Below are 12147 nucleotides of genomic sequence, written 5' to 3'. Positions count from 1 at the left end.
TGTCCTAAATCACCGTCCTGGGAGCTGCCTGGTTGTCTGCACACGGGAACAGGTTCAGTCCTTTCCATATTGGTGCCTCTGAATCCCAAAACCTAAGGGTGTTCCCACATCCAGACCTGCAGAGCTCAGCCCGCTCTCAGTGGTCAGAACTGCAGCTTCATTTGGTCTCCAGCTGCCACACCATGAGATCATCACATGCCACTCAAATTGGCCAAAAAGGCTGGAAGTTCCCTTTAAAACATGATGCTTGTTAGATTAAAATATTTCTTACTCATATCCTATTCTTAGCTAAACTGAACAAACAGAGTTGTCTGTGAGTGTCCTGCCTTGCTGTGCAGCCCAGACCCCTGTGCAGTTGGGAGATTTTACTCTAGATTCAGACCCTGCCAAATAGTTTCTTGGTTGCATTTAAAAATAAAAGGGCTGTTTAGACATTACAATCCACAGAGGGTCTGAAATCAGTGTGTCCTAAGCTGAATACAAATCACAGACAAAAAGTGTTTTGTTGGGAGGGTCACAAATGGAACTGATTACTGCTAGACTGTGGATTTCCTTCTGGAGGATGGAGCTGATAGAATTCCTTCCTGACAGTTAGAAATTATAATTGAGTTGGGGTTTTGCTGTGCTTCAAATTTAACCAAGCTTCAAAATGAGTAAGAGGGATGGAATCCAAATCCATCTGCAGTTCTGCCTATAAACCAGGATTTTCATCTAAATATCCATCCAAGTGCCCAGTTCCTGGGGAGGTGCTGCTGCCGGTGTCGGAGTTGTGGCTTTGTCAGGAATTGAGCTTCATGTGGATTCAAGTATCTCTTACAGGTCAGTGACAGAATTCAATTTACAGACAGACCACAGATCCCATTTGGGAAAGAACCGGTTTCATTATGGCTTTGAGTAAAATGAAATTCTCTTTTGAAAATGTTTCCCTGCCAGCTCTTTCTGACACATCCAGCACAACCCAACCTTTGTGGGGTATCTGTGAGAGGTTTTCTCAAAAGCCAAGGGCTCGCTGGTGAAGAGCAACCCCTCCCCTTGCAGAAGTGTTCAGCTCTGACTGCACTGCTACTTCTTCCACAAAGTTGTTCCCTTGTTTCCTCTCGTTTGCCTCTTTCTTTCTGCTGCCTACAGAAATTTCCTCAATGATAGAGGATGGCAGGGAGTGGGGAATGATGAGGGTGATGATGCTCTGGTTTTTCAGCCCCTTTGCTCTTCTGGGGCTGATCTGCATTTGTGCTGCAGCCAAGACGGGGAATTTTCTCCTTCTTCCAGGCCTTGTCTTAAATGTGACATCAGTTGGAGTCAGGATAGACTTGGAGTTTGTCACTTCTTGATCAGGAGAAATTCCTTGCTGGAAAGGGTGCTCAGGCCTTGGCAGGGGCTGCCCAGGGAGGTTTGGAGTCCCCATCCCTGGAGGTGCCCAAGGAAGGCCTGAACATGGCACTCAGTGCTCTGGGCTGGGACAAGGTGGGGATTGGGCACAGCTGGGACTCCATGATCCTGGAGGTCTTTTCCAACCATAATGATTCCATAATTCTATGCAAGGCTGACCTGACTCTAAATTCTATGTTGTTTGCTTAAAATAGAAACAATATAACAGTGTAAGTTTTCCTAACAGTCATGAATATCACATTTGTGCCATGAGTTTCCTCTTCTGGTTTTTTTGTGTTTGTTTTTTTTTTTTTTTTTTTTTAATTAAAAGCAAATTTTTTTTAATTAAAACTAATTCCAAGGAATGCCTTAGTCTCAGTGATAAGTGAGGTTTGCCCTGCCTTGGAAGGGCTTCTGTGCTGGCCGGGATGGGTGTAGCTTTCTGCAGCTTGCCTACAAAGCTAAAGAAATGCAAAGCAGCTTATTGCTCAATTCTGCTGACTTTAGCAACTAGGGAGGACAAATTAAAAAAAGAAAAAGGGAATATCTAGTCTCAACCTGGGCATTTAATGGGTCCCAAAATGTGCTGAACTCTTTAGTCTAAATGGGCTCTTTAGTGTGGTGTCAAATAAGTTAAAAAGCGAGGGAGCTTTACAAAGCTGCCTTCATTGTTTAAACTTGTTTCACTCATATTAAGGCTAATGTACATTTATTCAGACTGACAAAGTGCTGAATTTACACAACAGGGATAGTAATAATTAGGTCAGATACTTTTCAAATGGCAGCGGGGGGTGGGAATACTTGGCTCTTTCATGCTTATGAATGGCAATGATTATTAGCGCTGGCCAGGCCAACCACAATACCTGCAAATGCTCCTCTCACCCCATGGATTCCCCTGCCCGGCCAGTGCCACCTCCCAGCTCCCTCCCTGTCTGCTTCAGCTGCCAGCCAGCCTCTGCAGAACGTGGAACTGGTGAGAATGTGGCACTCCTTATGGGAGTACATAGATTTTTAGTGAGCCAAGAGCTGTCCTTTGAAGCTGGGCTCCTCTTCCCTGCTGGGATCTGACTGGGACCAATAAATTATATTAACAAAATTGAAAACTCGGCCATTAAATTGCATTGTCTGCTCAACTGTATGACGTTGAGCTCTAATCTTTCACTTTAGACTACCCAGTTCTTATATATTTATCGTGGTGCCCTTAACCATTCACACCCCTGCGGTCCCTGGGGAGATGCGGTGTCCGTACCTCGCACCTTTCTCAGGTATTTGGTGCTGGTGACTCCCAGGACAGAACGCCGGATTAGTCACTCCGAGGAGCTCATCCAGCACAGCAGGAATTGTTTCTCCAAGAGCTTTTTTTCCTTGTCTTCCCTAATATATGAACAAGCGCTGTTGTTTAATTCAGTGCCGCCCAATCTGCTCGCATTTGAATTGCGGTCAGCAGGGCTGTGCTGGGCTGCTCGGATCCACTAAGCTGGAGCCATTTACTCCCCCATTGAGATTTAAGCTACTCCAAGCTCATTTGGTTTGCATGTTCCCATTCCTTAAGGAATCATTAAACAGCTCCCAGCGCTCCGGTCCCCCTTGGATGCAGTGAGGAGGCTCCATGGGCACCGCCAGCCCGGCGCTCCGGTGGGCAAAATCCGCAAAATGAGCTGGAATTTCACTGAACGGGCGAAGTCTCAGTGTCCCATACACCTTTCCCCCCAACTCCCTGCGAACGAGCATCTGTAAATGAGTGAGGTGCGCTCCTGGGGATTCACCAGGATGCATCCCGGGGAATGCGGGATCCACAGCGGGGAGCGGGCGCGGGGGCGTCTGGAGCATCCCGAAAATGCTGTGAAATGCATCGATCCCGAAGGGAATGGCTGGGCTGGAGCCGCCGCAGGCCGGGGCCTGGGCGGGATTGAGTCTCTTAACGACTTGTTCTTTTTTTTTTTTTTTTTTTTTTTTTGCTTTTTTTAAGGAATTTGGAGCCAAATGCCCGCGGCCTGAGGCCGGGCTGCGCTTCCTGCGGGCGGCCAGGAGGGGGCGGCAGCCGCCCGGGCACGGCCAGGGGGAGCGCCCCGCGCTGGGGACAGAGGGGACAGAGAGGGACAGAGGGGACAGGAGGGGACAGGGGGGGACAGAGAGGGACAGAGGGGACAGAGGGGGACAGAGAGGGACAGAGGGGACAGAGGGGACAGAGAGGGGACAGAGAGGGACAGAGGGGACAGAGGGGACAGAGGGGACAGGGGGGGACAGAGGGGGACAGAGGGGGACAGAGGGGACAGAGGGGGACAGAGGGGACAGGGGGGGACAGAGGGGACAGAGGGGACAGGGGGGGACAGAGAGGGACAGAGGGGACAGAGGGGACAGAGGGGACGGGGGGGACGGGGGGGACAGGGGGGGACAGAGGGGACAGAGGGGACGGGGGGGACAGAGGGGACAGAGGGGACAGAGAGGGACAGGGGGGACAGAGGGGACAGAGGGGACGGGGGGACAGAGGGGGACAGAGGGGACAGAGGGGACAGAGAGGGACAGGGGGGACAGGGGGGACAGGGGGGACAGAGGGGACAGAGGGGACAGAGGGGACAGGGGGGGACGGGGGGGAAAGAGGGGACAGAGGGGGACAGGAGGGACAGAGGGGACAGGGGGGACAGAGGGGACAGGGGGGGACAGGGGGGACAGGGGGGACAGGGGGGGACAGGGGGGGACGGGGGGGAAAGAGGGGACAGAGGGGGACAGGAGGGACGGGGGGGACAGAGGGGACAGAGAGGGACACGAGGGACAGAGGGGACGGGGGGGACAGGGGGGGACAGAGGGGGACAGAGGGGGACAGAGAGGGGACAGAGGGGGACAATGGGGACAGGGGGGGACAGAGGGGACAGAGGGGACAGGGGGGACAGAGAGGGACAGAGGGGACAGAGGGGACAGGAGGGGACGGGGGGGACAGAGGGGACAGAGAGGGACAGGAGGGGACGGAGAGGGACAGAGAGGGACAGGAGGGGACGGGGGGGACAGAGAGGGACAGAGAGGGACAGAGGGGACAGAGGGGGGACAGAGGGGACAGAGAGGGACAGGAGGGGACGGGGGGGACAGAGAGGGACAGAGAGGGACAGAGAGGGACAGGGGGGGACAGAGGGGGACGGGGGGGACAGAGAGGGACGGGGGCGACAGAGAGGGACAGAGGGGGACAGAGGGGACAGCGGGGACAGAGAGGGGACAGAGAGGGACAGAGAGGGACAGAGAGGGGACAGAGAGGGACAGAGGGACAGAGAGGGGACAGAGGGGACAGAGGGGGACAGAGAGGGACAGAGGGGGGACGGGGGGGACAGGGGGGACAGGGGGGGACAGGAGGGACAGAGGGGGACAGGAGGGGACGGGGGGGGACAGAGTGGGACAGAGGGGGACAGGTGGGACGGGGGGGACAGAGGGGGACGGGAGGGACAGAGGGGGACAGGAGGGGACGGGGGGGGACAGAGTGGGACAGAGGGGGACAGGTGGGACGGGGGGGACAGGAGGGACAGAGAGGGATGGGGGGACAGAGAGGGACAGGAGGGGACGGGGGGGAAGGGGGGGACAAGGGGGAAACAGGGAGGGGACAGAGCGAGCACATCCCAGCGGGACCCCCCGCAAACCCAAAGCCCAACTCCGACCCTTCCAAAAGACTCTTTGCTGCCCGAAGTGCCCCAAACTCCCCGAGCGCGCTGTAAATCATCGCCGTTTTCCAGCGTAATGAAAGCCCCGCGTACCCAGAGCGGTGCCAAAGCTGCCCCTCCAGAACCTGCCCCGTGCCCCGCGGGTCCCTGCGAGGATGAAGGTGGCGAGGATGCCGCAGCATCCGCGGGGTCCGCAGCGCTGCAGGAGCCGCTGTGTGTCCTCTGCCACAGAGCCTCGCTGGGGCGTCTGCCCTGGGAAATGCGGGATTTCAGGATAAATCTGTCGTCTCTGCCGTCCTTTCCTGCTGTCTCCGTTGTTTGCATGCATGTGATGTTTGTATACACTTAAAACCGAGGAATTCATCGTAATTGTGAGTGGGGGAGCATTAACAGTGATAAAGAGAAGGGCTGCAAAGAGGGAGAGGCTGTGCCCGACTTTTCATGGGATGACTCCCAAGTGAGAACAGCAGGATTTATTTGACAGTTCATACACTGATTTTTCAAAGCGAGTTGGTCAGAAAATAGAGGGTTTGTTACACAGAAAATTCCAGTGTTTTGGGGCTTGTTTCCATCCCAGATCCGAATGAAAAGCACAAACTACTCCCCCAAGAAATGTCCTGTTAGATGTTGATTTGGGAGAGTTGTTCCAGCAATGTTCAAATATTTCCTTAATAAAAACAAGCTACTCAGAGAATTAACATTGCATATATCTTAAATTTGAAACAAAATCAAATATTTGGCTCTGTCACCCCCTAAAAACAGTGCAAATAGCTGCATGCTTGGGATTTAAATCCTATTTTCTGGCATCTGTATTAATATGGAACATTTTCTCCTTGCAGTGTTTAGTGCTCCACGTTTGATTTGGAGAGATCCCGGAGTCAAGTTGGAATTTCAAAAACAAAAGAGGGAAAGAAAAACTTGTCTTCTATTTTAGGGTCCTGCAGTACTGGAAATGCAAAGGCTGCAGAGTGAATATTTAACAAGCGCATGAGAATCTAAAAAAGTGTAAAGCAAATGCCAGGCAGCAGTCGCCTTGCCTTGTTCAACTAGAGCAGCATTAAGACATTAAAAATAGATTTACAGATTTCATAATGCGATTGCAACATTCACACAGGTTGGGATTTTTAATTTAACTTTGAACTGGATCATGCAGATTGCAGGGAGACCAGAATGGACTATATTCTAATGGGGGAATTTGCCTTACGCAGGATTAACATATCAAAGGCAGGGCAGGATTTTTGGAGAAGATGGCACAATGATCTGGCTGCTTGTGGGGTTGGCACCTACCAGAGCTGTTGGCACTGGAGGAGGGTTTCAGACCATGAATCAGGGAGGCACTAGCTCTGCTCTTGTCGTGTTCCTTGTGTTGCCCACCGGGCTTGGTACAGGCTGCTAAATTTTGCTTCAATCTTCCCTTGGTGTTTGAGGTCTGGTCAAACAGAGGTGGCAGCGTCCTGGTTTAAAAAAAATAACTAAAGCACTAAGAAAAGGCCTTGCTGGCTGGGTGAGTTAAGAGATGCAATCCCCTCCTGCTTCCTCCCTCCCAGGGGCCATCACACCCTCACTGAGGTGTAGTTGATGATGTCGGCTTCAACACCAGCCTAAATAATATTGCCAGGAAAGGACTTCAAGGCAGGCAGGGATTCCCAGAGTTTGTATCCCTAACAAGGGTGGACAGTTGCAGCATTTTGGAGGTGCAGTGGAAAAGGTGAAGAGCAGAAAGGACACAGGCAGGGCCTGACTCCAGCATGGTAGAGGGCATCCATGCTGCTCTGTTTTCCTTTGATCCTTCCCTTGGGAATACACCTGCAGCTGTGCTGCAGATAACTGCTCCCCTTCAGACAGCCAGAATAACGGAATCCTTCACTGTTCCACTCCAGAAGGATCCAACAAACTCTCCCCACCTGCACAGAGAAAGGCAGGACACCCCTCTGAGCCTCCTGCATGTGCCAAGGTGTCATTTTGTGTCTGTCACACTTTGTCACCACTTTGTACCCCAACACGAGAACATCGGATGCCATCACACCACCTGCCACCTCTGAAGGGAGGATATCCATTGGCCCAGTAGCAGCCTGGTGAAATTCCACCTCTTTGGCCAGAGGTTCTCCTCAACAGCTGAATTCCCAGTGGCACATTAGTGAGCTTTTTCCTGGCAGGGTGGAAGAAAACTCTGCTTCCACTTAGCCCTTGCTGCTGTGGTGAATTCTGTGTGCTCTGCTGGGCTGGTGGCATGTCATGATCACAGGGATTATCCCTGTTTTCCAGTCAGAAAATGGTCCATATGAAAACAACTGAGTGATGGGATGAACAAAAGGAATTATGAAAACTATATAATTTTGTCTGAGAACTCTGGTGCCTTCTGGGAAGCATCACAGAATCCCCAGCACAAAACATCCCCTCAGACACGGACAGCACAGACAAGGAGTGGTGTTGAGCAAGAAGCTTGACCAGAGCAACGATTATTGATTTCAAAACATCCCAGAGCTGTGTGGCCACAACAATCTGGGGCAAAATTGGAGGAGTCAGAGTGAATCAAAGTGGGGCAAACTTGCTGCTCACACGACTGTTGGAGATCACTTCGTGCAGATATGCAACACCTGCAACAAGTTTCGTGCAGGGACTTGCCTTTATATTGAATTGAAGTGTAGGCATGGGTTCTCACAGGGGAAGGAATGCTGGCTGAGAGGAACAGGGAGCCTTCTGCATCTGGAATCCAGAATTCCTGCTGGATTTGAGCTCCTGAAGGAGAGGTGCCCAGTTTTGGTGCAGCAGCTTGGGCTGGGGGTCAGAAATGGAAAATGAAGTTGGTTGTGAGCTTGTGGTGCTGCTGCCTGTGAGAGAGCTGTCCTGAGAATAAGGATGCTGCATTTTGCCAGAGCCCAAATTAAGCTCTTGCTTTAACATTTGGCCTTTTTTGAAATCTCCACTTCCCAGCCAGCTACAGCAGCTGGGGGCTTCATGGGCCTGTTCCAAACAACCTGTGCACGGTAGCAGAGAAAAATAAACTTTTATTCACTGTGTGGTGATCCCTCACATGCACTGGGGAGAGCCTGGGGATCACGGAAGGGGAGCATGCTGAGAACTGGCCTCGATTAGCAGTTAGTCAGAAACAGCAAACCCAGCAGAGCCCTGTGTGCACCTGAAGGGCAAAGACACTGCCCCAGCATGATCATTTTTTACACCAAAATGTTGGATTTTGATGGTGCAGCAAAACTGCCAAGAAGGAGATCATGCCACACAAGATACCCAAAGTGTCCCTCTGAAAGTCACTGTGCTTTTCTGTGATCTTTTTACATGATCTCTTTGCTTTGTTTCCTCTAAAGCAGAAACCACCTGCCTGAGGAGTCCGGTCTGTCTCAGGGGCTGAGATCCATCCTCAGTGTTGGGTAAAATTCATGGTAAAATTTGCAACTGGATTTGCTGATTTTATAGGTTCTTCTTTTCAGGTTCCTCTGTATTTAATGAGAGGTGTTTATTTTTTTTTTTTTTTAATGAAATTTCAGATTTATCTGAAGCAAAGCAGCAAGTGCTTGTGAAATGGGTTCATTCCTCCCCAACAGAGCTGGGTTCCAGGTTTAGAGATGATTGAAACTGTTTTCACTTATTCAGCTTGGAGCATTCCCGTAGGATTTTTAACCTCTGAGCATGTTTCCTTTCATCAGCAGGGATTGCAGTAGTCTGCAATGACTTCTTCTCCTTTGGCTCAAAAGTTAAATATGAATTTATAGCGTGATTGCATTGAGATTTCAGAACTGTGCTGCAGAAATCGATGTTGCTGTGATCTTACCTGCCTGGAGATTACAGACCAATAACCTTGATAAACACCCCGTACCTTGGATGATATATTGAGCTCCAGAGTATTTTTATTAAGCTGCTCTGAAATTATTCTCAAAGGATGCAAACCCCGTCTTAGCTACAGCTGTTACCCATAGTCTTTAAAGAACATTCTGCAACCTTTTTGCTAAACAATCTGCTCAGCTGTTACCAAGTTTTACCCAATATTCAAATGCACTTATTCCTTTTCAACCCTTGCCAAGCTTAGGTTATTAAGAAAGAGATACAAATTAAAAGGATTAAAAATGCAACTCTAATTAAACACATATGAGCAGTTAAAAGTCGGCTCTGCCCTGGTTATCTGTGCACACAGAAATATCACACACAACTTAAAACAGCCAAAGTCTCCATTAAGAGCTTGCTGAAGGCACCACCAGTGTAATAACACACTGTGCCTTCTCTGGAGCTTCTTCTGCGTAGGTCTTGAAATACTTTTAAAAATGAGATGAGCCAGTGCTCTCCCCACTTGCAAAGAAGAAGCAGCTGAGGCTGAGAGGAAGGAGAGGAGATTCTGCACTTGAATCTTCCATGAACATGAACTACATGACCTCATCCATGGAGAAGAGCTCTGGTTGTCCCCAAAAGCTGTCGCAGTGGCATGGGATGGGGGTGACTTGCCTTTCCAAGCAGACCTGGGGTTTCTTTTCAGAAGAATGTGCAACAAAAACATATCAAGCCACGGTTGGCTCTCTGTGACAAAAGTGAGTTGGTATCTCTTAAATAAGTATCCAAACAAGCCCTTGAGGACACATAATCACCCAACAGCATCTGTGATCACAGCTCTGCGTTTTAAAGGATTAGGGGGGGATTAGGACGTTTGTAAATTCCTCACCAACCTTTTGTAGAGGCAGGATGGAATATTTTTTAAAGAATTCACAGACTGTCTGTTAAAAGCCTTTATTCCCTGATTTGCGCTGGGTGTGGGCCGCTTTGTGATTTTTTAAAAGGTAGCCTAACATGGCTCATCAATCTAGGCTGCATATAAATCCTGCTTTGTATGATTCCTAATAAGCTTCGAGGGCTTTCTGCTCCTCATGAAGAATGGGAAAACAACCTTGCACTGGAGAATAACAGCTCCTTTCATTCTGCCACTGGTGCTGCTGGTTTAACACCCCCACCCAAGGGAATGATATCACCCGGGGAAAAAACTGAGTGGGGTTTGATCCCCAAGAAGTGTTCCAGAAAAGCCTCTCATGTTCTGGTACTTCTGGGGCCAAACATACCATGATTGGCTTGAACATTCACAGGAAATAATCAGGGTTCACCAGGCAGGATAACAGGACTTTCCTGCTTTTTCTGGGGATGGGAGATGAAGCTGGACAGGGAAGGAGAGGAACACCCTGACTCGTGCCTGCATCCAGGTGAGAAGAGCTGACATCATTTGGATACAGTGAGTATTAGACAGGGATGTTCAAAGCATCCCTTGGGCAAAAGGAATAGGAAATACTACATTAAAAGAAATCAGTTTGCTTGAATGGGTTAATTCTTCAATATTGTTTTTGGCTGCAGTCATCTTCTCCCCAAAGCTACTGAGGGTGGAATTCCTGTGCTGCCCAGCTCTACCTGTAGGTCCCAGCAAGGGCAGCAATCCTGTTTGCAGATATGCCAAAGATAGGGTGACACAAACAGGCTGCAAACTTTGGGCTGAGCTTTTAGCTAATTTTACTTTTCAAAAAAAAGTCTGAATGTTTAAAGCTCTGCACCTGACATTTCCTCTGTAATTTCACCACTGTTTCTTTAGCCAAGGGCTAATCTTGACCATGAAATCTGCTTCTTGTGTATGATCATTCACTCCTGCTTGTCTGGAGACATCTCTGAGCCGTGATTCTGGAGGTGCTTGGGAACTGGTCAATGTTTCTGGACACCTCCATAGGTGAGACAAAAGCTGCCTTTGACAATTCTACACCTTCTCATCGACTTTTCTGATTTCTCTTATTTTTACTGTTTTTACCAAGGTACAACCATAAGGAATTGAAAAGATAGATAGATAGATAGATAGATAGATAGATAGATAGATAGATAAATACATCCCTGGAAGTGTCCAAAGCCAGCTTGGATGGGCTTGGAGCAACCTGGTCTATGGAAGGTGCCCCTGCCCATGGCAGGGGGTGGAATGAGATGAGCTTTAAGGTCCCTTCCAACCAAACCATTCTGTGATTCCATGATTTAGGGGAGTGAGGGAGGGTCCCCTCCGTGTCAGCCTTCTGGCCCTGTGCTGTTGTCTGAGCTGGGGACTCAGATAAAAATCCGAGCACCTGCATCCTCCCCGCCAGGAAAAGAGGGGGTCCCATCCCGGTCTGACAGGTTCTTTGCTCCCTTCTGGCTCTCTTTTGCTTGTATTTAGAGCAGTGTGCATTTGCCAGGCTCTGTGTGGGGAATTAGGGCATGGGGATGTTAATTTTTGTTGCTGCTTGTCCCTCAGACATGGCCCGTGAGTTCTGGCCCGGGGCCAGCCTGAAGAGCTCTGTGTCTCTCTAACCAGAGGTGCTCCTCTGCAGAAACACAACCACGGGGTTTCGTAGGGTCACCCCTGAGGACAGGCAGTAATTCACAGTTTAATTAACCTGCTGAAGCCATTGCAGCCGCCTGTGCAGAGGGCAGAGCCAGCACTGGGGTGAAACGGGAGAAATGTCCCAATTTGAAACCAGAGGAGTAGGTGTAAATCTTCCCTTTAGAAGTGGGGAGGGATCAATACACACAGGCCCAGCTTAGTGCTAATTACAGCTTCACCTTTTAGCTATATATTAAAAAAAGAGCTAATCCTTGAATATTTAAAGTCCTGTTTCTTCATGACCACAGAGATTAATTGGGAAATGGGAGTAACTGGAGAAGAGGGGCAGAAACCAGAGCAGCACTGGGCAGCCTGGGCCAGGGTTTGGTGCCTGCCCTCCCTCCCTGCTGGGCAGGGCAATGGAGGAGCACTTGAAAAAGTGAGGGTTTTGCTCTTTTTGGTCTGCTTCTCTCCTCCTCCATGCTTTAGTAATTCCTGGGTGACTGAAAACAACCTTCCAGATAAGGAGTCTCCAGTTAACAGCCGGGATGTGCCCTTCCCATCGGTCATTATTGCCTAATTAGCAATTTGCAATATTTCGCAATCGATGACAATGACACGAGGTGCCATTTGCAAGGGTGGGGGCTGCAGAGCGATTGGCAGCATTTTCCTGGGAAAGCCGGGCAGGAGAACGCAGAGCTGAGGACATGCCTGGGGTCAGGAGAGGTGCCTCCAGTCCCAGTTATGCCAGGAGAAGGGTTTTTCCCAAATCCAGTGCCTGGGAATGGCGCTGCTCTCTCTACCTGGCAA

This window comes from Corvus moneduloides, chromosome 17, assembly GCF_009650955.1.
Source record: "Corvus moneduloides isolate bCorMon1 chromosome 17, bCorMon1.pri, whole genome shotgun sequence".
NCBI lineage: Eukaryota > Metazoa > Chordata > Aves > Passeriformes > Corvidae > Corvus > Corvus moneduloides.
The sequence above is the reverse complement of the archived record's forward strand: the minus strand, read 5'-3'. Positions refer to the sequence as shown.